Source organism: Rhipicephalus microplus, unplaced genomic scaffold (assembly GCF_043290135.1).
Source record: "Rhipicephalus microplus isolate Deutch F79 unplaced genomic scaffold, USDA_Rmic scaffold_15, whole genome shotgun sequence".
NCBI lineage: Eukaryota > Metazoa > Arthropoda > Arachnida > Ixodida > Ixodidae > Rhipicephalus > Rhipicephalus microplus.
The window spans coordinates 393,046-420,129 of NW_027464588.1; the positions used below are offsets into that span (position 1 = coordinate 393,046).

At 46.6% G+C, this 27,084-nt stretch overlaps 1 protein-coding gene and 1 non-coding gene across 3 annotated transcripts in view; one reads left to right on the forward strand and one right to left on the reverse strand.

The window, feature by feature from the left end:
• Positions 1-27,084, reverse strand: part of LOC119174263 (prestin) — a 269,359-nt gene that overhangs the window by 206,988 nt on the left and 35,287 nt on the right. The window lies entirely within an intron of this gene.
• TRNAT-UGU (transfer RNA threonine (anticodon UGU)) lies at positions 23,512-23,587 on the forward strand. The gene has a single exon. It is a non-coding gene; the product is annotated as a tRNA-Thr (tRNA).

Consider the following 27,084-nt stretch of genomic DNA (forward strand, 5'->3'; position numbering starts at 1 on the left):
AGGCTGAATGTTATCGAGACCAGCACTTGTTATTTTCATGTGATTAATTATTTCCACCAACTCATCTGGGCCTGTTGGAAAGAGGTAAAAAGACTGAAGACATTTCCTAATTGTTGGCTGGTAATCATGGGGCAAGAGGGAAGTGTTAGCACAGAAGTACTTGTTGAAGGCGTTCGCAATGTCGTCTGCATTTCTAAGAACACCCTCTGATGACCGTAAATCAGTTATAGCTGGCTCATTTACTGATCTGCTTAGAAATGAATTAATTGTTTTCCATTGATCTTTGCTGTTGTTACCAGCGTTATGTATCCTGTGCGTATAATAATTTATTTTAGCTTCTTCAAGGACTTTGTTAAGTAGGTTGCAGTACTTTTTATATCGCGATCGCAGAGCAGCATTGAAAGGCCGTTTCTTTAACTTTTTATATAAATTGTCTTTCCTTCGCAAGCTCTTCATTAGGCCAGATGTGAGCCATGGGTTGTGAGGGGCCGCAAAGTTCTTGCGACATTTGACAAAGCTGGTAGAATCGTCTAAGCACTTTTTGACGGCAGATGAAAAAGAATTAAAAGCATCTTCAGGATCACTAAGCAGTTCTAAGAAAGACCATTCTATGGCTTCTACACACTTGACAAAATTTGTTTTATCCAATATAGTTTTTTGAAAAGAGCTTAACTAATTAGGTATGGCACATTCAAATCGGCAAACTACAGGGTAGTGGTCAGTTAAGCTGGCTTCGAGGACGCCACAGTCGTTTGATGGAATGAAATTTGATAAAATGTGATCGATTAAAGAACTGGATGCACCAAGTACGCATCTAGTAGGAACCGAGATTAGAGATTCGTAGCCAAATCCTAGAAAGCACGCAGTGTAATCAGAGTACGCTGAGGTGCTTGCATCGAGAAGATTGATGTTTATGTCACCTAGGATCACGACATTCTTGTTTTCAAAAGAGAACTTGTTGAAAATGGATGAAAGTGATGAACAGAAATCGGGAACAGAGGATGACGGTGAACGATATATGCAGCCTATGATTGTCTTAATACCACTCGATGGCAAAGATGGGTTAGCAATTTCAATCCATACGGACTCGGTATTCTCAACGGAAAGGCTGAGATCATATCTTCTTTGATATGGAATTGATGCAGATACGAATATAGCTGCACCGCCAAAACTACCAGACAATCGATGACAATACTCGGGAACGTATGATGGGAAACAGAACATATTTTTGTCGTGGGGCGATAGCGATGTTTCAGTGACGCAAATGAAAGAAAAGTTCAATTGATATGACGACAAAAAGGCATGTATGCTATCGAAATTTTTTTTAAGACTACGTGCATTAAAGTGAACAACAGGCAAATATCGATCGCAGCAAAACTGCTGAAGTTGATCCGCGGTGAAATACATTGTGAAGAACTGGTAAAAGAGAAAAAGAAACAAGAGAAGAAAAAAAATATAAGATATGCGCTGAACTGTTCGGTAAATAAGCTATAAAAAAGGTTCAGCCGGTCTGCTGGAAAATAGACAGGTCTTCTTCTGAAGAAATACGGAAAACACGGCTTTCATTCGACTTTCTGGCTTTAATCTGGCAATTGTCAGTCCATAGATGACAATTGGTGCTGAAGATATCTTAAGACCAATGATTAGTTTAATGGTTCCTTCAGGGTTAAATGCTATTTCGGGGAACACAGCGCCAGGGGAACGATTAGGTAGTCGTGTGGGCTGGGTAGTGTTAGGGGTTGAAAATACAGACGAAAAGTAGTCATTTAAGGCAGTGGCCACGTTTTTTGTGCCTATTAGTTCGCCGTCTAGGTATAGAAGATCTATGTTAGCATTTATATTTTTGTGAGAGAGCATGCGCCAGAATTTAGTAGGATTTGAGCGGAGGAAAGATAGTAGATCACAAGAAAAATATTTGTCTTTGGCTTGTTGTAGTTCCTCAATATATTTTTTGGCACAGTGGTGGTATTTTTTTCACGCTAAAGGGTTATTGGATTGACTGGCGGTCCTGTGAAGACGCTTTTTTTATTTAAGAGACTTTTCAGTTGTTTGTTGAACCAATAATTATTAGAATTCGATTTTACGGGGGTGGTTGGAATGTACTCTTTTTGTAAGTTTAGTATTGTGTTTTTGAATATCTGCCAGTTGGCGTTTACTGAGAGGGTTTGATATGATCCGCGAAAACTGTCAAGAAAGGAGCCAAGTTTGTCATTGATAGCGTCTAAATTTCCTTGTTTGTAATCAGTTATGAACTTTTCAGTTGGCGACCTTCTAATCAGAGGCAGAGATATGCGGTTGTACACAAGGTTATGGTCGCTGAATTCAGGGAGTACTGTTGTGCGTTTTATGTCATCTGGGCGTGGCGTTAGAAGAAGATCTAAAGTGTTATCGCCTCTTGTAGGACTTGTTATAGCTTGTTGTAAGTTGAAATCTAGCGTCAGATCGAGGAATTGCTTGGATTCGTTCGACAGGGTTGCTCTAGGGGTTGAGAGTAAATGCCAGTTTATTTGAGGGAAATTTGATGAGTAGCGTCAAGCGTCCGTTCGTGCATCCCTCCATGCGTCCGTCCGTCCGTCCGTTCATGCGTCCATGCATTCGATCGCGTTCGAGAATGCAGACGGCACGCGTGTAACACCGACGAGATGCGAGCTAAGGAAAGCGAGCGCAAGCGTCTTCAACGTGGCCGCTGCTCTGCTTCGTCCATGCCCCACAAACGACCCACCACGTACGGCGACTAGTTAGGAGACTGAGAGAGACACTGGTTCTCCACGTACCCAGGCACGGCCCACGCAGCAGCCAATCAGAGAGTAGCGGTACAGTGCCATCTGGAATATTCTCACTCAACTGCAGTTTGTATGTACTTCTATGAGACAGCGCGGTCTATTACACTGTTCGGGATACACTGCCTTCTTTTCTTTCTCGTCTTTTCTTCTCTCGGTTACGCGTGACGCATGACAAGGTTAGACTAAGAGAAGCTTCACCCCTAATAATTTTTCGAAGATCGTCGAATCGCTCACACGACTCACAAAGGAAGACATGCCAGTCGTCTGGGTGAGCGATCAAGAAAGTGTTTAGAAAAAAAATTTCGACGATTCAGAGTACGATGTACTTTACTGTGTACATTCAACGAGCTACGACGATAACAGAAAAACCATTTGATTCTCACACACTTCGACGACGAAGCAGAAACAGACAGCCACACAGGCGTAAGCAATTTTGGGCTTGGCGACATCATCATTCAGTGGCAAAACCGAGAAGAAAGGGTAATCTCATACGCCAGCCGCTCTCTTTCGAGGGCTGAAACCAACTGCTCGGCAACCGAAAAGGAATGTTTGCTGTAATATGGGCGATAAAAATTTGGACCATACTTTTATGGCAGACTGTTAAAAGCAGTGAGGGACCCACTACTCATTATGCTGGCTGGCAATCCTCAAGGGTCCTCAGTCTGGGCGACTTTCTAGGGGGAGTCTGAGGCTGCAAGAGTACAACGTAACAGTAGTACACAAGTCTAGCCTAAAGCACAGTGATGCGGATTGCCTGTCACGCGCACCGGTCTAATGTGAACCTGCGGAATATTCCGTTTCTTGGAGTCACTACCACGTCAGGCATGGTTAGATATCAACCATGTGATGACGAGTTGATTCTCCTCATTAGACAGATAGAAGGACAATCGATCCATGAGTCACGAGTTTCTGCCCGGGCATTTTCGTTATATGTGATGAAAAACAGTGTGCTATAGACAACCTTCCAGCACAGCACAGAAAAATTCCTACTCGTCGTCCCTTCACCCTGTTGTGACCGGCGCCAGAGCGGAAGAGGGAGCGGCGCTCCTTTAATCTTCAAACAAGTAACCGAACGACCGGCTGCCTACTGTTAGGACCGGCGCCAGGTCTGACAATGGATCGGCGTTCCTTTTGATGTTCCTTTTTTAGTCGCCAAACGGGCTGGCGGCCTGTGTCCACCATGTATTGTTCCCCCCTGGCCGGAGGGTGCGGCGTCTTGCCGCCACGACACCGTGAGCAGTTCGGGAGACCACAAGTGCCGCTTCTTCTTTGGAAGATGACGGCGGCGGCGGCGGCCGGAAATCGTCCCGCTAATTGAACGAGTCGTTCGGCGACCATTTGAAGCTTGTTTACGGCGGCCCTTTCGATGGATGCAGTCATCAACTTCAGACCCCTCGCCCAGCGACACCCCTTGACGAGGAGGAGCCACGTTCGTGCCACATGGCCGTGCAGTGACCACGCTTCAATTTTGAACGTTCACGTGGACCGTGCGTGCTCGTCACCCTCGCGGGTAATGTGTGATCCGTGGTTGGACGGTGCCCTCTGTACGCGGTCCCCGATCTAGGGATCTGGGGAGGACAGACCCTTTATAATGAGCCCCCACGGCTCATTCGTGTGTGCTTTTTTTCGAGAGCAGAACCGAGCAGAACCATGTAGAACCAAGCACCATGTAGCGCTATGTTAGGAGACATGTAGAGGCCTGCCACGTTTGAGAGCTCACCGTGTAGGGAGTTCGCAATGTACATATTGTAAATAAACCCTCTTCAAGTCTCTCTTCCTCCTGCCTCGACAACTTCATCCCGGACCTCCGGTGTCTGGAAACCCCGGTCGCAACAACTGGTTGGCAGCGGTGGGATACGAGTCTGCGACGGAGAGCGACATGTACCGGAGGCCAGCCGAAAGCCCTGGAACTCGGCGGGATCGAAGCAGCGTACCACCACCGCACGTAATGGGGTGAGTGCCTGGCTTTGTGCTTGAGATATATCGAGTCTTTTAGCCTAAATTCGTTAAAAGATAGATATAACCAACAACTGCCTGGCCACTGTGGTTGTTATCTCAGCACAAGGCAGCACTGGATGATTATCTGAGCAAGTACGCTAAAGCAGGAAAGCTTAGATGATTCAATAGGAACAAGGGGTAATGTTTCAAAATTTCTAAGGGTACGTTGCGGGTTAAATTTTAGGATGTTGTAAAAAGCAGGAGTGAAAAATTAACAAGAAAAAGTAGAGAGGGATGTTGGCCACGTAGTGCTACTTGGGTGCTTAAGCTTGTGGTCTCCGCTGTGAGATTTGCCAGGCTTCAATTTCTCTAGACCCAGAATTGAGGCGCTGGTGGGTTTGTGTTTTGTCACAGCTGAGCCAAAGCAAAGTAGTCGCCATGGATCTTACGAGATTGACGAGAGAGAACCTGCTGAACCTGTGTTGGGATCTGGAGCTAGATTTTAATGATGATATGCCTGCTTCTAAACTCCGCGAAGTGATTCTCGAAAGCAATAGTGACAATGAGGAAATCGAGCACTTCGGGAATATGTACTTATTGGACCAGGAGGAGGAAGTACAAAGGGCGCAAAGAAAGGAAAGATGGCGCCAGGAGGAATTGGAAGCTGAGCGCAGGCATGAAGAACATATAAAAAGGATGCAGGAATTAGATGAAGAGATAGAAAGGCTTAATTGTGAATTGGTGGCATTGCAGCAGAGTGGTCAATCCATAGATGTAGCGCACGAACGGTGCGATGTAGCGGCGGTGCCGTTTAAGACCGAAGCGAAGGCTACGGGTCAGATATCTGTAGATATAGCGGCGGTGCCGTTTGAGGCCAAAGAGAAGGCTAGTGCCTGTAAGGGAATGGAACAGGTTTTAACCCATTCTGAGGGAAAAGAGCTCGCGGTCACAGCAGGGTGTGAGGGTTCCGTGGTGGGGGAAACGAAGTTAAGATTAACAGAGTGTTCCATCGAACCTTGCGGCCCTGTAGACCATGTTGATGAGCGTCAGAGGCGGACGAAAGGCTCCAGGTTTGGCACCAAGGAATGTGCCAAACGGAGAAAGCGTCCGAAAAACAGAAGCGCGGCAAGGCTCGCGATCAGCGCGGCGCGTTTGACGAGGACCTTCAAACGGCGTGGCGGATTTGCGAGAAAAGGCCCGTTGTCTTCTCTGACTGGCTTAAATCGCAGGCGTCTGAGCGGCCGGAGAGTAAGGAACAGAAGTGCGCAATCTACGCGGCCGCGGTCTTACGATGAACTGATAGGCAATCATCAGGACTGGGCGCGCGAGATGGCGGAGGAGCATATCGGTGATGAAGAACGTCAGAGTAGGACGAAAGGCTCCCAGGTCCGCACAAAGAAGCGTGCACAGGGGAGAAAGCGTCCGAAGGGCAACAATAAGGCAAAGCTCGAGATGAGCACAACGCGTTTGAGTAAGGGTTTCAAACGGCGTGGTAAAATCGCGAGAAAAGTGCCGTTGTCATCTCTGACGGGTCTGTATCGTGTGCGTCCGAACCGCCGGAAAAGAAAAGCGCATCGTACGCGGCAGTGTTTGAAGGAGAGATTGCTAGGCAATTATCCAGACAGTCCGCGCGAAAAATCAGATGAGCATGTGGGTGCTGGTGAGCATCAGAGATGGGCGAAAGGCTCCGTAGACGGCACCAAGAGACGTGCAAAACGGAGAAAGCGCCGTAAAAACAGGCAGGCAGAAATCGCGACGCGTTTGAGGAATGTATTCAAATGGCGGAGCGAAATTTCAAGAAAGTTGCCGTATCGCAAGCGTCCAAGCGGCCAGAGAACAAAGAAAAGAGAAGCGCATGGTGTGCGTAAGTGGTCGAAGGGCAAGAGACCCTTCCGTTGTTCTCGCGGTGCATTGGACGGGGTGCGGGGCAAAAGAGTCGGCGGTTTTCGAGGGGCAGGAAGCGACAGCAAGTCGGCTTCGAGGAACGTCGCGGGGTTCGGTAGCAGGGCGATTGACGCGTGTTGTAGACCCCGTTTCTCGAGAAAATCGTTCCGGGCGCGACCACCGCGAGTTCGACTCAGAGTTGTTGCGAACAGCTGTTAGCCTCTCGGAAAACGTCGACTCGGGACTGTTGAAAGGAACATTTTGTTTGTTTTTGTGATTTTGTAAATAACTCGTTTGTACCTTGTTTTCGTTAGCGCTCTATCATTTTGGTAGCCTATATACGTTGTATAGATCTATTGGAAGGATAGTGACACGCATTAGAGCGTACAGAATTAGGCGTTTGTCATCGGCACCGGAGTTGGTTTGTATGCGTCCGAGCCGCCGGACAAAACGAAAAAAAAAAAAAAAGCACGTTGGGTAGAAAGGCAGACCCTTTCGTCGCTCTATCGACGGCATGTTTGATGGACTGCGGGAGTGCGAGGTACTCAGCGAGAGTAAGAACGCAGGTTGTCAGCGCAGAGCTTTGCGGGGGTCGGAGGCGAAGCGAATGGGTTTTGCCATTGTTCCATTTCCCGTTCGCCTAGAAAGACCCACAGGACGCGACACCGCGCGTTAGTCCCAAAAAGGAGTAGACATCCGTGAGCTTTTGACGATGGTCATTAGTGGATTTATTTTGTTTTGAAATTTGCTTTTGACTGTTTAAGTTGTTTTGGATTTTAATGTGTTTTTTAAGAATCTCGTCTACCAAATAGTGTTTAGGTAACACAATTTTGGTTTTGTTCATTTCTTGGGCGTTGTACGTTTAGCTAAGGTAAGCGTTGTGCGATTGCATAAACGACACGCATAGGAGCCTGCGTCATGGTAGATACGTGTAAATGAGCAGGAGCAACGTTATGAACTAATTATGACTGAGCGTAGAGACGCAAAGTTATTGCTTGCGAGATTTTTCAGGATTCATGCGAAACTTTTTTTTGTTGTTCATTTAATGTTTTGTTCGCATGTGTCCGGTGTGTAAGAAAAGCTAGCTCGTGAGTTTATATGTATGCTTTGTGAAAGTGGCAACAGCAAGGGAACGATTAGGTGGTATCTCATCCAGGCAGGAGCACTGTGATGTGCGTTTGCGGATATATAATAAAGATGTTCCTAATGCAGGTGCAGCACGGCAGTTATGCTTTCGTCTTCTCAAAAGGAATTGACGACTGGCTTTGGCGGCACTAAATTTCGGGAACTAAAAGATAGCGTGAAGTAAAATGCTTTAGTTTATGAGTATGATACCTGGTGGGTTACGGCGGATTGCTCACGCAAGCACTCGGGTATGCCACGGTGAGCGCATCACTTGACAGTTAGTTTTCTTGAAAGCAGTTTGATGGGAAGATTATTATCGGATCGGGATTAGGAGTTTTGGTGAAACCTCAGAGAAACGTCCCGATTGCTGCTTTGTGTTTGGTAATACCGCTTAAGTAAGGTTGCTTTTGGATAATTTGTCGGACTCGACGTGTCTCAGTGCGGGCAGGGTGCTCTCCCGTGCCTGTGGTGGTGTGTATGAATGCTTTTCCCAGAGGGGAGCCACAAGGAGCGAGAGGGAAAGAGTCCTTGGCTGAGCGTCATCAGCAGTGGCCTGGAAGACAGCACTACACAGCGACACTTCGGGCAACCTGTGCAGCTGGTCACCCTCAGGTCGCTTCTCCCGCCGGCGGACGAGCTGTTGTGACCGGCGCCAGAGCGGAAGAGGGAGCGGCGCTCCTTTAATCTTCAAACAAGTAACCGAACGACCGGCTGCCTACTGTTAGGACCGGCGCCAGGTCTGACAATGGATCGGCGTTCCTTTTGATGTTCCTTTTTTAGTCGCCAAACGGGCTGGCGGCCTGTGTCCACCATGTATTGTTCCCCCCTGGCCGGAGGGTGCGGCGTCTTGCCGCCACGACACCGTGAGCAGTTCGGGAGACCACAAGTGCCGCTTCTTCTTTGGAAGATGACGGCGGCGGCGGCGGCCGGAAATCGTCCCGCTAATTGAACGAGTCGTTCGGCGACCATTTGAAGCTTGTTTACGGCGGCCCTTTCGATGGATGCAGTCATCAACTTCAGACCCCTCGCCCAGCGACACCCCTTGACGAGGAGGAGCCACGTTCGTGCCACATGGCCGTGCAGTGACCACGCTTCAATTTTGAACGTTCACGTGGACCGTGCGTGCTCGTCACCCTCGCGGGTAATGTGTGATCCGTGGTTGGACGGTGCCCTCTGTACGCGGTCCCCGATCTAGGGATCTGGGGAGGACAGACCCTTTATAATGAGCCCCCACGGCTCATTCGTGTGTGCTTTTTTTCGAGAGCAGAACCGAGCAGAACCATGTAGAACCAAGCACCATGTAGCGCTATGTTAGGAGACATGTAGAGGCCTGCCACGTTTGAGAGCTCACCGTGTAGGGAGTTCGCAATGTACATATTGTAAATAAACCCTCTTCAAGTCTCTCTTCCTCCTGCCTCGACAACTTCATCCCGGACCTCCGGTGTCTGGAAACCCCGGTCGCAACAACCCTCGCGATCCGAAATCTTGGAAGCTTGTCACGATGACCCATCAGCAGGGCACCTCGGAGTGAGTAGAACACTCACTCGTATACGAACAAAGTAATACTGGCCGAAGTTACTGGATACTGTAAAGCATTACGAGAGAACATGCCCAGCTAGTCTGAAAACGCCGCCATTAATACCAGCAGACCTCCTTCAACCAATAGAGCCCCCCGAAGCACCGTTTAAACAAGTAGGAACGGACTTGACTGGCCCCATCCCGATTACATCTTTCGGCAAGAGATTGATTGTCATAGCAACAGATTATTGACCACGATATGCCGAGACAGCAGCTCTGGTTAAACTGTTGTAGAAGAAGCTAAATTCCTTGTTACAAAAATATGCAACTGTGAGCTGCCATAGTGTGTTTAGAAAAGAGGGTTAACGATTTAGAGTACTTGGTACTCTAATATGAGAGAGCATAGAGCCGTCCCGTGTGCCTCATACTTGATGAGTGTTTACCCGGACGGTCACGAAGGGGCCAAAGAATGCATCGAGGTGATCATACGCGTAGGGTAGCACTGCTAGCACACGCCATACCCAAGGCTCACCGCGGTTGCCCTACCTCCTCTCCATAATTTGTCAGCATATATACTTATAAATGACACCTGCTGCACCATGAATCACAACTCACAGAATCCATTACGTGCTCTAGTTATCTTTTAAACTGACGTCACAAAATACAAAGCTTGATGCACGCATCTCCTCAATCTGGTTATGAAAAATCCACAAAGCCCCAAGAGAAGACACCTGGACAAATCCAAACTCAAAAAGAAAAGAGACTGAGAAGAAAAGAAAGGAAGAAAAAACAAAGCAAAGAAGGAAATGGAGAAAGAAAAGAAAGAACGAAGGATATTGAGAGAAAGAGAAAGGAAGAGAGAGAAAAAAAGGCGGAAACGAAGAGAAATTTCATTTGCACCCCAAAGGCGAAGCGTTGAGCGTGATAGAAACAAATTGTAATGTTGCACGAATCAAAGCTGGCAGCAGTGTGTTAAGTCGACTGTGGAGCGACGACGATTTCAGCGTGACGTGTCCAGGAAAAATAAATAGAATTTCGGTATTCGATTGTAGTGATTGTGAAAACATTTATTATTATATTTACAGTGAGAGGTGTGGACAATGCGAGTCTGAAGAGCCCGCCTTTAACAAACATAAGGAGGGATCCCCAGTCCGGTATCCCTGTAGCTGCCGCAGCGGCTCGAGCTCTAGCCACCAATGCCTGTTGCGCTTGGAGGTCAGAGCAGCTGAGCAGGACAGCATCCCAGTCCTCTCACGTGGGGTGGGGGTGGGGTGGGCTGGTGGGATTTAAAGGGCATGCCCACACCATGCGATAGGTGTCACAGAATCCTCCGCACAGTGCGGTCACGCGCCTGAGAAAGCCGAATTGAAATGCTTCAGTACTGCCGGGCACAGTACAGTATTGGTAAAGAGGCGGATACGCCAGCGCGTCTCTACCGTAGTGAGGTCTTTACAGAGGGGGGGGGGGGGGATAGAGACCATGAATGAATTGATAAAGAGAGGTGATTTCTCTAATGGCAATAGCCGGATCGAAATCGGGTTCTGGAGCTGGCTGCGGATGAGGCGATGCCCTGTGAGTAAGCGCGCGGGCGGCAGCATCGACTGTCTTGTTTCCCTTAAGACCCACATGAGCCGCAGCCCACACAATGGTACGACGGGCCGGATATTCCGCGTACTCGCAAGCTGGAGAAGTTCGAAGGCGCGGTACGGAATATACCATTGCTGAATATTGTGGCAGGCACCCATGGAGTCGGTGATAATGACTCGGCACTCTGGATCTGCGGCTGCCAATGCAATGGCGATCTCCTCCACGTATGTATTGTTGAAGGCGCAGAAAGTAAGGCCTTGAACTGCAGTGTTTGCGGTGGATGACGGCTGCCCTGTACTAACCCCTAAGGTGCGGGCCGGCAGCATCCACGTAGAAGACGCCTGGCTTATGACCATATAGTTGAGAAATAGCCTCCGCCCGCGCAAGGCGGCGACCATCATGGGCGTCTCTAGACATGTTCGGAAGGGGTCGCACCTGAAGTGCGAAGCGCCAAGCTTCTATTCCGGATGTGTGACAAGGGATATATGTAAGCGGGCCAAAAGGCGACACCCCGCAGGTGTTTTGCTCCGGCGCAAGTATCGATTCGTAAGATGAGCTTCTCGTAGCTCTCCAAACGTGTTGGTCATCCTCAGACGGAGGAGACGCTGGTTGGACGTCGTTATGGCAAGGTTGTAGACCTTGCGGAGAACTGCATCGAATGCATTCTCATCGCATTTTTGCAGGTGCAGGTATGGAGCCGAGTATAAAATTCGGCTGAGGACCAATGCATTAGCCAGGCGCAGGGAATGTTTGCATCGTAGTCCCCCCTTTTTATTGAATTTGCGATGAACCATCTGACCCACCTTATCGCCCACCTTGTATTCTTGTGTAGAGAAGTGTCAATCTTTCACTCTTGATGAATAAAAAGCCCCAACACGCGGATTTCCTCGCGTTCGGGTATTGGTCCGCTATGTAGGGACAAGAGTATTTTGGTTGTGCACTTTGAGTTGGGGCGGAAACGCACGAATTCTGATTTGCTCGGCGAGCAGTCAAGGCCGCAGCGACGAGCATATTCGTCCACAATAGCTGCCGCTCGTTGCAGGTTGGCCTCGATCTCTCCAACCAAGCCTTGTGTTGCCCATATGGTGATGACGTCCGCATACAGAGCGTGCTGTATACACCGGTGACCTCAGTCAACTGGGTAGGTAGCTTCATCATGGCCAGAATAAATAATAGTGAGGACAGTACGGCTCCCTGTGGGGTCCCTCTTGTGCCTGATTGATATATGTCATGTTCTGTGTCTTGCAGGCGGATATATGAATGGCGATTTGTCAGGAATTGTTTGATGTAACGAAAAGTATAACGCCCGCAGCCCGTTTGTGACATGTGGCATAGGATGATATCATGGGTCACATTGTCGAAATCACCTCGCAAGTCAAGTGCGATAACCACTTTATCATTGGTGGGGTGCTCGACAGGGTCTTGAATCTCTTTGTGAAGTTGCAGCAGAACATCTTGTGCGGGCCGGTGTGGGCAGAAGCGGTACATGGTGCCTGCAAAATGTTTTGCTGCTCCGAAAACTCTGACAATCTGTCGCGGCCCATTGTTTCCGTCAGCATTTGGTAGCTTTGGGGGGCAGTAAATGTTAAGTATGTGTAATGGGGGGTTCTGTTTGCGTAGCGGAAGGATCGTCACCATTACATAGGAGGAATTAGTGCTAAGATTCAGGTCAGCCTGTGAGGCCGTGTAACCCTCATGTATACAGAGGCAGCTCTGTGCATCCCGCTGGTAGACCAAATGGTTGGTGAGAGTGAACCCATTGCCAGGCTCCTGAATGGCCCCCACAGCAGAGATTTGGCAAACGTTGCGAGAAAAAGGCGCATATCGGCTCGCTTGGTGCGTGCTTTGAAGCAACGGCAATTTCATTGTAGAATTTGAATAGGGGTTGAATTGGGTTGCGGATGCTTCGTATTACTGAGGCACCCGCCATGATCAAGGGTGTAGTTTATAGTTTAAAGTAGGGAGGTTTGAGTGCCAGTGGCTACAGGGACAGAGGAGTCCTCCATATATAGTAGAAAAGCTGTAAGTTACCTATTCATCATCGTAGGAGCTTTGACGGCTATACGATTTGACGTGGCGGCTTGCGAAAGATTTAAGCAGGCTAGAGCGCTTGATAGGGCGGGTGAGTTGAGCCAGCTGAGTAGCTATGATGCTTGGAATAAATTCTGTAAGCTGACTAATTTTGTCGAATACAGAACGAAGTGTGGAATCAATGTGCGTCTTCAATGCGGATATTCGAGAGTTAGCTAGAATTTCAAGCGCGCTAACTCTTGCCTCAAGTGCTGCGAGGGCGTCCGCAGCCTGTCCTGAGGGGGTGGTGTCGCTCTGCATCGCCTCTATTGCGGGTGCAGAGGCGTGGTTGGGAGAATTCGGGCGGGCCTCCACGACTGCAAGGCGCTTCTGAAAATTTGCGACTTGCTCGCGGAGAGCAGATATTTCTTTATGTTCGGCAGAGATTGCCGCAGGTGGGGATTGGGAAGGGAGAGAGATGGGAGCAGCTGCCCTGCTCGCGCCGCTCACCTGCAAGTTTTGCTGGACGACGTGAGCCCACGTCTTAGGAATTCCGGTTTTAGGAAGTCCAAGCTGCTTCGCTGTACTGTCACGAGCTGGGAGTGGCGGAGGTGCGCCCTGATTCCCTGCGGGTGGAGTCACAAGTTGTGTCGTTGTAAGGTCGACTACTTCGTCCTTAGGCTTGCTTGCAGGACGCTTGCCACGCCTGCGTTTCTTCCGTTCGGATTTAGGCCCGCGTTTCGGATGGGCAGGCTGAACATCGCGATATACATCATTGAGCACGGCGGCTGTACCAGCATGAGGACCATCCGTAATCCTTTCGTGTTTCTTCTCCAGATCATCAACCTTCTGCGACCAGTTCGTGCCGGGTGCTCAGGGAGCTGCGAAACGACATCTGCGCATGCCTGCGATGCTCCTATCTGGCACGTGCATGATCTGCGAGTATCGACGCCCTGGGACAGCCTGCGTCGTGGCGCACGCCGTGGTGGTCTAGTGGGTAAGGTACTCGGCTGCTGACCCGCACGTCGCGGGTTCGAATCCCGGCTGCGGCGGCTATTTTCAATGGAGGCGGAAATGTTGTAGGCCCGTGTGCTCAGATTTGGGTGCACGTTAAAGAACCCCAGGTGGTCTAAATTTCCGGAGCCCTCCACTACGGCGTCTCTCATAATCATATGGTGGTTTTGGGACGTAAAACCCCACATATCAATCAACCAATGCGTCGTGGCGCAGCGACTGCTTGCGCCGTGGATGACTGGCAGGCGGCAGCACCATGCAACTCAACTATAAGTTCACGTCCAGCAGCCATCTCGACAATTGGGCACGGTGGCTCTACCAGCATGAGGACCGTCCGTAATCCTTTCGTGTTTCTTCTCCAGGTGATAAAACAATATGGCAAATGTGTCCGCTTTGACGATCCATTTTTTATGGTGCTGCCATGCCCATGGTTGTGCTGTTTGTTGTGCCACGCTGAAATTGTACTTAGGAAGTTATTGTTACTCTGCGGCGATATTGAGATGAACCCGGGCCCTGACCTGGAGCAAATTGTTAAAATGCTGGAAGCTATTGTGGTCGATGTTAAAGAAATTAGGGAGAAGCGACTGTCAGAGATTGAGAAGAAGCTAGAGGCTTTATCTGGGCTCCAAATAAAGGTAAATGCCTGTCAGAACCAGTTGTCGACTTTGAAACAAACAATTACTGTTCTGGAAACAAACTGAGCACCTAGAAAATCATAGTCGGCGATCCAATTTAATTGTTCACGGTCTTCCTGAGACGGTAAATGAAAACAACGAAACTCTTGAAAACACCGTCAACAAAGTCATTTTAGGTGACATCATGGAGCTTGAACCTGCCAACATAGAGCGCGTTCATCGCATAGGTAGACCGGAAGCGGGCAAAGTTAGGCCTGTAATTTTTAAGTTGCTTGATTGGTGAGACAAGGCTAAAATACTAATGAAAGGATCTAAACTTAGAAACACAACATTGGCTATCGGTGAAGACGTTTCCCCAAGAATACGAGACATTAGAAAAAAGCTTTGGACAAGTGCCAAAGCAAACCGAGATAATAACGAAATAGTAAACTTGGCCTTTGACAAGCTGTACATAGATAACCGAGCATACGTCTGGGACTGTGAAAAGGGAGAAAGAATACCGCTCAAAGAAAAAAAAAAACGACGGAAGCAGCAATCGTCCGATAACCAGACGATATGCCCAGTCTCTTATCAAGACCTAAGAGGACATTCTACATTTTCTTCGTGGGTTTGGTCAACAAAAAGTAAACGTTCCAATATTCGCGTGAAGCGCTCAGAACAAAAGTGTCTCCGATTGGTTAATGTGAATGCCCGGAGCGTAAGAAATGACTGAACTCATGGAAATTGCCTTACTTGAATACGACCCTCATGCAGCGATTGTGTCTGAGACATGGTTGCGCCTCGAAATAGCTGACGATGACGTATTTCCACCCTCGTATAAAGTGTTACAAGGGGTGGTGGAATAGCCGTCCTTTTGAAAGACACAATACAGGCTACAATTATTGCGAGTGTCAATGAACTAGTGTATGCATCAGACTGTCTTGTTGGAGCCATGGCTTCATTTTATGTACCGTATACACACCCCCTGAGGCTACGCTTGAATGCATGGCCAAATTGCGTGAACGTATGTCCCAGTTTCGCAACCAGAAAATTTTATTAGCTGGTGATTTTAACCTACCTTCTGTTGACTGTGAACGCCTTACGACGGGGCCCTTGAGCAAAAAAGAGACGGAGGCTTTGTTCGACGTCATGCTTACTCATAACCTGATGCAAGTTGTGAAAGAGCCAACCCGTGTGCATGGGTCCAGTAGTTCCATCCTTGATTTGGTATTTATAAGCCGTGAACTAGAGCAGCACACTGTTTCCACGGAACAGCGCCTGTCCGATCACAACTTGGTTAGTGAATCCGTTCCCCTTGCCAGATGCCCGAGCGATAAAAAATCATCGGTTTGTTGTTTCAAAGATTACTCACGAGCAGATGACGTATCTGTGATAGACTTCATGCAATCGTGTTTTGCTGTATTTGATGCTGAAGATGTCGGAACAATGTGGAACCGATTTAAAGAAATGTGTCACCATTGCGTAGACAAATTTATTCCGAATAAACGTAAGAAGGTTCACAAAAAAACTCCTTGGATTACGCGCGATATTATTCATTTAAAGCGAAACATAAAGCGATTACGGAAAAAAAACAAGCGCAGACTAGTGCTCTTTCAACCCTCAAGGTCAGCCTTGCATGGGCCGTACGCTCCTCTTTATATCACTGCTGCCCAATTTCATAAAAAATGACTCAAGTAAATTCTGGAATTATATTGCTGACAAAAAGAAATCGGTGACCGTAATAGCAATTGAGGGCGTGATTGTTACTGACCAGAAAGCGGTGGCTGAGCATTTTAATACGTATTTTAAAAGTGTGTTTTCTGGTTCTAGTACATACGTACCAAGCGGTAAAGTGTTCGATCTATCTGAAGCATCTTTTGTGTCTTACTCTGGCGTATTCGCGATGCCTTTAAACCTTAAGTGCAAAACATCGTGTGGACCGGATGATTCCAAATATGTTTCTAAAAAGGTATGCTGAACATGTCTTGAATTCTTGTATAAAAGTTTTTGTTTCATTGTTGTCATCAAAGCTACCAGGTGACTGGAAGGCCACTCGCATTATTCCCGTATTCAAAAAAGGGGACCGTCTTTCTCCTCAAAATTACCGTCCTATATCTCTAACGTCATCCTGCTGTAAATAATTGAACATGTTATTGCCACCCAAATAGTAAATTTTTCGGACCAACATTTTATTTTGACACAATTTTAACACGGGTTTAGAAAGGGATATTCAACAGTAACGCAATTGGTTACAGCAATCCACTCATTTGCACTAAATCTTGATGACAATAAGCAAACTGACATAATTTTCTTAAATTTAGGTAAAGCGCTTGACAGAGTACCTCATGACAAACTGATTCAAAAACTTGAGCGGATTGGCCTTCCAGACATTCTCGTAAACTGGATTGCCGAATATCTTATTAACTGGTCACAGTTTGTTGCCATTAATGACTACCATTCACATCTCTTCTCTTCATGTCTCATGAGGTGTGCCCGAGGGAAGTGTACTGGGGCCATTGCTTTTTCTCATTTATATCAAGGATATTATCAATGTCATGACACTTACAGTACAAATTAGATTATTTGCCGATGATTGTGTTTTGTTTCGTGGTATTTACTCTGTTCATGATCACATTGAGCATAACACAAATCTTTCCAATATATATTGGTGGTGTAATTAGTGGGGAATGACCCTCAACGTAGACAAAAGTGTCTGTATGCGTCTGACACGTAAAAAAAATCCGCTAGACTATATCTACCAACTAGGGCCGTAAACCCTGGGAGAGGTCACTAGCTATAAATATTTGGGCTTGACCATACCTAACAATTTATCTTGGAACGTCCACATAGGCAACGTATGTTCAGCTGCCCTCCGAAAACTCGACTTTTTAAGACATAAACTGCGTAACTGCTCTCCAAATGTAAAGCTTCTTAGTTATTTTTATTTTGTAAGGCCTAAATTAGAATACCCAGCAAAGTATGGGATCCTTACACTAAGTTTAATATTGATAAAATTGAGCGGGTTCAAAGGCAAGCAGTTCGTTTTATATACAACAAAAACTTACCATCTGATTCACCCTCTGTACTAATGACTGCAAATGGCATTCAGCTACTTGCTTCGCGCAGACTCAAACAACGGCTTGATTTTGTTTTCTTGCAACTTAACAATAAACTCGCCATTGATCTATCACTGTATCTATCTTTCCTATCAAATAGGCAGACCCGACATCACCATCCCAATTTGCTTACCCCATATTTCACGAGAACTGATGTCTTTATGTATTCTTTCTTTCCACGGACAGTGCCTGATTGAAACAAATTATGTGATCCCCACTCATTGTGAATTAAGTAGAGTAAATTGCATTATGTATGGTGCATGTTATACCTGTTTTTTTATGTGATGTGCCCTTTCTGCTTGAACCATTTATGGTTCGCAGTATGTACTAAATAAATAAATAAATATTTAACTGTGCACTCACATGCCCCGTGGCGTGGGCTCTAGCGCACACTGAGCATTGTGGGTTACACTGCTCAGGGGCCCGCACCCCCTTGATGATTGGAGCCAGCTGTCCACACAGGCCACACCAGTCCGGCATTTCGCCGCGGCAGGCATCGGGGCGGTGGCCGACCACACCACATGTCCGCAGGCCGAAATCGTTTGTTGGTAAGACGTAACCTGTAAAAGCTCCGAGTCATAATACACGAAACACGGCTTCTCTATTCCGGCGATCACTCCGCCGTCCCTGTGTGCTGTGTCGTGGTCGCCTCAGACTTTTCGAGGCTCACATTGAGGAGGATGTTGCTACGCTGCCACCTTGACGGTCGTGTAGCAAGGATGGAACCGCCAACCCGGCTGCCTGACCGGGGTTTCACCAGGAGGGAGAGGTCCCTGCTACTTCGCTTACGCATCGGCTGTTCCTGGCCTGCGGCTCGGCCTCATCGGCTTGGCAGAGCCTTGTTCCCTGTGTGCACTGCGTGCGCAGCAGATGAAACCATCGAGCACCTGTTGTGTGTTTGCCTAACGCTTCGCATACAACGCGGCGTCTTGCTTGCCTCACTCCATCACCACAATTTGCCCGCGACTACACAGAGGGACCTCTTATTTCCTGCATGGCACCACACCCAGATCTTCACGGCGGTTCTTCGCTTCCTTGAGGACACTGGACTAGAAAACAGGCTATAAAAGCCGCCCGCCACGTCCTTGGTCATGGACGCCATTTTTCTTCTTATTCTCTCTTCCCATATTTAATGCACTACCCCCCCCCCCCCTAAAGGCACTGAGCCGTGCTCCTAATTATGGCTGCAGAAGTTGCGTCTTTTGCTTTCCTGAACCTCTCTCTCTGTTCCGGCGAAAGTGACTCTTGCCTTCTTAGAGTTCCCGAATTTACGCACTTCTACTATGGTGCCGTGGCGCTATTGAAGGCTGGTACGCAGAGAGACCATAGTGTCAGCATTACGGACGGTAAGCACGCCGTAGCAGACATCTTTACAACATTGGCGTAGGTGCCCCACAAAAGGAACACGTCCGCTTGGTGCACTGAGTTCAAATTCCTCGAGAATATGGTCAGCTAGCTCGGGTTTAGAGGTATAAACAATAATCAGGTTTTGTTGTCTCACCGGTATAACGGTAAGGTTTGATGCGGGCTGTGTGTCCTGGAGAGCCATGAAGGCGCGGCCTTAGCCGGTCTCCTGGAATCTATCGCACTATGAGACGAGGGTGCGAGGCTTGATGACGACTACGTAGTCGTCCGGAGACAGCTGGGGGATAACAGGCAGCTTCCATTTAGTAGGTAGTCGCCCCTTGCGTCCCGCTGCATGAGAAGCGGGTGGCTTCTGGCTGCCCGCGCGATCACCGGCGTCGGGAGAGACGCGCCCCTGCGCTCGGCGCAGCATCTCAACGTTCAACGTGGCGCTGCGAAAACTTGCTGAAACTGGGTTTTCCAGATGCCGCTTGGGGAACTGTTGTTTATCACATGCCTTCGGGGTCGTAGCCTCGGCAGGAAACTTGCGTAGCACCCATGCTGACGTCGATAGCTTAATTCGTTGTTACGAAAATATGCTGCTGTGAGCTATAGACCAGTGTTTAAAAAAGGAGGTTAACAATTTAGAGTACTCGATAATATAGCATGGGAGAGCTGAGAGCCGTCCTGTAGACCCGTGTGCTTAGCGGAAGTTATTACCGATTAGGAGCACTACGTACTCCTCTATGGGAGAGCGTAGAGCCGTCCCTCGTGCCATCTCAGAACAGGAGCGTTGAGCGCAGCTCCGAAATCATACGAAAGACTGGATTGGTGTGGTTACACACGGTAGGTAGCACTGCTACCACACGCCATACCCAAGGCTCTCCATGGTTGCGCTACTTCCTCTCCAGGTATTGTCTGTATATATACTTGGAAATGACACCTGCTGCACCATGAATCCCAAGCCACAGAGTCTACTACGTGCTCTAATTACCTTTTAAACTAACGTCACCAAATACAAAGCTTGATGCACGCAACCCCTCAATCTGGCTATGAAGAGTTCACTAAACACCAACAGAAGATGCCTGGATAAATTCCAACTCAAAAAGAGAAGAGAGTAAAAAGGAAAGAAAGGAAAAGAAATAGAAATAAAGAGAGAAAGAAAGAAACGAAGATAAATCCTATTTGCACCACAAAGGTGAAGCGGTGAGTTGGATAGCAACAAATTGTAATGTTGTACGAATGAAAGCTCGCAGTGACCGTTTTAAGTCCGCTATAGGGCGACGACGATTTCAACGTGACGTGCCCAGGAGAAGTAAATAGAATTCGGGCATTCGATTGTAGCGCGAGGCTCGACTTTAAGTGAGAATCCCCCCCCCCCCCCCAGAAGTCACAGCATATCCACGAAGTGAATGACGATGGGTGAGGTGAAGCGTCCGTAAGTCAGTACGTGCTTCCCTCTGTTCGTTCGTTCTTGCTTCCGTGCGTCCCGACGTCCATCTATGGGACCGTCCGTGCGAACGTCCGTGCGTTCATCCATGCGTCCGTCTGTGCGTCCATCCATCCGTCCATACAGTCATTTGTTCATGATTGTCATCATCATCATCATCATCATCATCATTATTATTAATATAGTAATATTATAAACTATGCACGAGTAAGTGCTGAAAAGCTATGTTCCGAGATAAATCCTAACAATAATATTAAGACTGCTAAGCCACTTTTCTCCATTTGTCTACAAACTTTGATTCCATGAGTACGAATAGAGTAATTGTCTCGATATTGTTTGTAATAAATGTATATGTGCTGTTTCACAGAATTGAGTTTCACATATACTGAGTATAATAAGTATGCGCACTCTACAACCCATTATATTTATTATGAATAGCGGACTGGTTTAAGCTTTTCGTTTGTCCATGCAGCATGCACAAACAAATATCGTCAGCACGAATGGTTTGTACAAGCTTACGTGGTATTTCACGTCACCTAGCCATGCACCGAATGAAAGAAGTTAGGAGAGAAGAAAGGGCGGAAAATAAATAAAACAAAATAAAGTCTCGTGGTGAGGCGGGATTCGAACCCCGTATCCACAAAGGTTTCTGCACCTCACATAGTTTTGCGGTGACCTCCAGGATCAACGCTGCTTCGACCAAGCGACAGCGAAATGTGATGACTTCACCACATTACTTCATGTTAATTGACATCATAGTGGCTTTAGGGCGACGTTACAAATTTCGGCCAATTGCGGCGTCAGAAAGAATATCGCCACCAGGCGAAATTTTTTGTTAAATATTAGTGCTCACACCGCCCACTCCAACAATCACTTCTCACGTTTTATAAGGCACCTAAGGCATTCACCTTAACAGTGTGCGTTGTTGTCGGGCTAGCGTGGCACTTAGTATTGTGACAGAAACTAGCCACCTGTCTATCGGTAACATTCCCCCAACTCTTCCAACCTGTAGTTGAATTCAACGACACACAATTTCAAGAGCGTCCTCCGTCACATAAATAGATGTACCTCGCTTAAATTTAAAGAAGTTTTCAGTGGAATCGGTCGCTTTTTGACTTCAAGCGCGTCGTACTGGAGACCGATCAGCCAGCAATAATTATCTAGAGTATCTTGTCTTTTCAAAAAAAAAAAAATGCTTATCTCAAGCCACATGTGGATACCTTGGCCTGCGTTGTATTCTAGCGTGTCCAGAAATATCATTGAATGGCGACATACGCCAGGACTGCAGACATGTACGTGTAATGCATGCGTCTATAATACAGGTCGTGAAGGAGTTACGTTCGTCCACGTTATCATCAGCTGTGCTGATAAACTTTGTCGATGAAGCGCTGGTGCTGACGTGTGTGCATGCTTATGTTGCGAAAACTGGAAAAAAATTGTTTAGATAGTTGCTTGCGATCCATTTCACCATCTTGTACATGTTAAGTACTGTTAGAATACTTGAGCCACATTTATCTGTGATTTGCTTCTGTAAGCATACCTTCGTTCAGGTTTAAAGAAAGTCTTTAAGTCGCAAGCAGCAAATAGAGTTCACCAGTGGTCTGCGCCGTTCTTCATATCTTCTGTTCTTATATAGTGTAAAATATTTTGCGCTGAGTATTTTAATATTCCAATACCAACTATCTCAATCCCACCCTTCACTTCACCAGTGGAGTGGGAACTTGCTGCATTTCCACTCATCTATCTTCACATAGAGGCCCGCACTCACACTCTTCAGAGCACCGTCGTACGACACATTTTTCGTTACTCGACAGGTTGCTGCAAGCGACTCGTGCCATAACAATGGACCCTTAATTTTTTTTATGCTTCCCCCTACAGCAACCTTGTACTGCAGCAAAGCTTTTTTTTGAATCCATTTCATTGTTCAGCGGCACTCTGCCTTGCATATGTTACTATTGTTGCGTTATTATTGTGATGATGTTAATATTAAGGCAATAGCGTTGAAGTGCTTGTTTCGAAGTAATTTTGGTGTCGGCGTGGATGTCACTGCTTGTGAGCGAAAAATCATCTTTGTGCCTGACCGAAAAGTCGGTAATGTTGCAAATAAAATAAATAACTGTAAACACCGGGGTCTGATTAAGGATATAAACCAAGCTGTTTGCGTGGAAAGCACATATTCTACCTCACAGCCATGCTTCTGCATGGGAATACTGTTAATATAACTTCCTCTGCCTGGAAATGCAGTGAAAGTGGCGTTGATGCTTTACACATGTGCCTTGTGTACGAGCTACACATTAAACATGTAATAACGGAGTAATATTGCATGGTAAAAGCGTTCATTGCCATCGGGTGTCAGCGAATTCGATAATAGAAACGAATTCGCCGTTAAAAGCAGGCTGCTCATTGCAAAAAAAGAAAAAAACAGACGCACACACACACGTCACTGCGCGTATTCCTTCAGGACCACGTAGTGGGTGCATAGCAAGTTTGAAAAAAAAAAATTCACGCGCATAAGTGCTCGTGGTTTGAAGCATGCTACCATTACACAGAATGCAGCCAAATGTGAAAGTTTCGCTGGCATAAGCCACATTCAACATCGTCGATGAAATTATCGTAATCCACAAATAAACTTCTCGACTAACATTATAAAATGAAAAGCAGTAAGTAGCAGAAGCACGCACTAGGAACACAATATCTCTATCGTATTCAACTCCTAAATCCGTAGCTTAAGGGTCCTCCAATTTTTCACGTTGTCCATATGTGCCGGTTTGATTCTGTGACGACAAGAAACCTTATCAGAGGCATTATTGATTGATTGCCTTTTGGACATTTCTTTTGTGTTACGATTTTACGAGTGTTACGATCTTTACGAGTGTTACGAGTCTGCCAGTACGAGGTGTGTTAGTCTGCCAGTACGAGGCAAGTACGAGGTGAGACTTGGTGTGTTTAGGTTGTATAAAGAGGGACAATTAATCAGCTGCCCGCTCATAATAGGTTCACGTGCTACGTGACGCCAAACATGCGCATAAGAGTGTTTTCACACTCGTCGTTTGGCTTATAGATGGCGCTGACTGTCACTCCTACTTCTAAATTCACATATAAACCCAAAAAATGTGGATGGAGGGAAGGCCATTGTGGTAGCTCAGTGGTTAGAGCATCGAACGTGTTATTCGAAGGTCGTAGGTTCGATTCCTGCTCACGGCTGGTTATTATTTTTTCATCCACTTTTCTTTCTTCTTATTTACATTCCATTGGTTCTAATAACTTCCCCTGTAAATTCCTTGGCATTACTGTCTGTTAGATCTCATTAATATTGTGTTAAAACATGGACAAATGAACCCTTTGGTACACACTTCTTTCCCTTACTATATATATATATAGGGCAGGAAACTGGTGACCGAGTCGTCCTTGAGTGACAAAATAAAATTTCAAAAACAAATCACGCCGGTATGAGTTTAACGTGACAGTGTGAAAATTCCGGCATATCAGTGCCAGTCGCGAGCGAAAAGTAACAATCTTGGCTCGACCAAAACTCGAGCAAGATGCAATTAAAATAAATAATAAAAACATTGTGTTCGAATGAAAATCAAACCCAGCCATCTGCGTGGCGATATAAAGCAGGTGCCATTCCAGTTTAAGTATGCTTTTTATATACCGGACATCTAACACTTCACAGTTGGCCTCAGAAGTTGAGAGACCACTTGGGCTTAGAGAGCGTTATACTTCTCAGTGATTTGAGACTATATTCTGCCGCACTGCACAGTACACGTTGTTAACATTACTGCAAGGCTGAACATATTATTTCAAGGCTCCCTGCGGGGATACATGCAGAATTATTTAGCCTCGTGGTCCTGAATATTTCGACGCTCCCATATATACGTTTGTTTTCTTTAGCATGGATAGCAGGTATACGCATACGCACGTCGTGACCGTGTGCCACAAGACACGTACGCTAGGAACTAATCGCTGCCAAAAGAGGAAGCCGAGCACAGACAGGCTATAAGGGGTGTGTGTTGGCGACCTATTCTCTGTTTCGCACTGCATTCACACGGGCGAACACAGTGCCCATTTCAATGCCTCATTCGTAACGAAAGGCAAATGGCGACGTAGTGTTGGCCGCGTCAACTGGTCCTATCCACACCAAGGTATTCACCCATTGGCTAAACGCTATCTTCGGCAACGGGTAAAAAGCAGCAAGATCTCTTCACTGCGGCATGCCGCTAGCTGTGCATTTTACGATACGCGTTTCGGGTTGTCTGCGGTGTAATCTCTTACAGACTTGTTATCGGCTGAGAGGGCCTTTTTTGCAGTGTCTCGTGAGGCCTAGTTGTTTGTCGGCCGCACGTGAACACACAAATTGCACGAGACCTTGGCGCATTGCGCGGAGTGCAGCAGAGACCGGCGTGTTCCGGTCAGCGGTGACGTTATGCTCGCATAAGGCCAGCCGGGTCATCGCCTCCCTTCCTCCCTCAGTCACTCCATCAGGCGTCACCACTCAAAGCTTACACCTTTCCCTTAAAGGCACATTGCACTGACCAGAGGGCACTCCCGTATTTGTCACCTCCATGTCACCGACATTAGCAGTCAAGAGTACGAGAAAAATGAGATAAAAAAAACGACACAAGCGTCAGTTTTCATGGTTCGTAGTGTGCGGCGCTGAGCTCTTAGACATGTTCATGACGCGCTCGTGTCTATGGGCATTTTTATGAACCGTGGTATTGGAAAAGCAGCTCACAAAAATTCACGTTCACGCACGCTTGAAAAAAAGACACACGCATTGCACTAGTACGTTTGTCTTTAGAGGCGCGATTATGTTTTTTGTGCGCTATTTTACTAAAATAAAAAAGTAACTTTCATTTCTGGCACCAGCGAATAAAAAAGCATTTTCTTGAGACATTTTATTGTCTTCTGCAGCTAGTGCCAATTATTTATTTCATAAAATTAATCCGAGTACTTCCACGAGCAGCTCGTGCCCCCGTAGTGGTGGAAGTAGCTAACTTAGAGCATTGCTCTGGCGATGCACCTCGTTACTGGGCAGAGTTCAAGACAACCCGGCCAAGCGGTGCTCCTCTATGAGAACAAGGGGGTTCAGCTTTGGGCTGACTTGGGAAACCGCAATGCGGCGGACAGGCTTAGCCGGTCCGTCGCAACGAGAAGCCGACTGCGCGCTAGTCGCGGCTATAAATGGTTTTCGTATAGATGTTTCACCATCAATCCGTAACTACTAAAATATTCGAGATTATCCGCCTCAGTGCGAACCTGGGTAGAGCACACTATTCCAGGCTCACCGGCCTGACTTTATATACATAAAAAATTTCTCTCGCTTTCTCGCTTCCGCCATTCTATAGTCCAATCTTTGAGCATGTAGAGTCTGCAAAACAATACAGAGAAAAGGATGCGAACATAGAGATTTGGGGCATTTTACGTTTTTGATGATCCAGTTTTTTTATATTCCACTTTCTTGCTTTTGTTACGGGGCTGCCTTTGTTTTTCGATTACTTATTCTTGCATGAAGTCATTAACAAGCATCTTTCACGACCGCCATTATACTGTTGGCTCTATTTTTGGGAGACGTTGCCATAATTCACGTGATCCTAGCATTTACTGCGTGTATCCAGTTGGCACGTAATATGTTCTTGCATGTGTATTGCAAAAAACAAAACAAAAAAACACCTGCACTGCGAACTTCGCATTCGTAATTCTTGTAACAGTGAGATATTTCAGTCTATTTTTAATTGTTCTCTGCATCTTCTCCCACTGTTATTCGAGGTTTATTTGTGCTGCGTGTATTTTCGTACTGCGCAAAAAAAAAAAATGCATTGCTACTACAGTCTAGAGTTGTTTATTCGCACTTCGGAAAACGAATAAATGAATAAATAAATGTTTATTTAGTTAAGAATGATGATGCAACATAAGAGATCTCTAAACAAAAAAAGAAAACATTCATCGTATCGGTAACAAAAATGTTACGGTATAAATGAACACTGGTATTCTATATATACGGAAATTATTTGTACATAATAAGTCAGTGTTAGTCTAAAAAGTATTTTGTAAATATTGGAACGACACAGCTAAGCTGGTTTATAGAATCACATATTCCAATTAAAAATAAGATCAAGAAATTGATGGTCACCATGCACATACAACAAAGTAAACAGTTGTTGCTTTTAGTCTACATCGAAGTCGGTAATCGTTCCCGCGTCCTCGCAAACAGGAACTGAACGCAGTGACTGCTGAGTTACCACGGTGCGTGTGGTTTACATTAAGCGTATTTGCTCGATTACGGGTGCCTTCTTTAGCAATGCTCGAGAAAGGTAAGTTATAACTTTCAAGTAAGTTACTTGGTTTCTTTTTCAGCATCGCCTACAAGGCTGACAAGCTTCCTAATTGCTTTCGCACTCTGCAAGGTCAGGTAATAAAGGGTGTCACGTTATCACATGCGTATAAAACAATGAACCCTTCCGACCTACACCTCAGTCTCGAAATTACGAGGCTCTCTCGCATCTGCACGTAAGCGATAACGCGAGGCAAGAACGATGACCCACTGCGTTTATTGCCGCGCAGTGTAGTTTATATCGCACGTGTCACGAAAGAATGCGCGTTCGAGTATGGCAGTTTTTATTGACTTACCTTTCTTTATTTCGCTCATTTCGTGAAGCTTATGCCCCCGTTTAACTAAATAGGCGCCTTTCGCGCTGCAT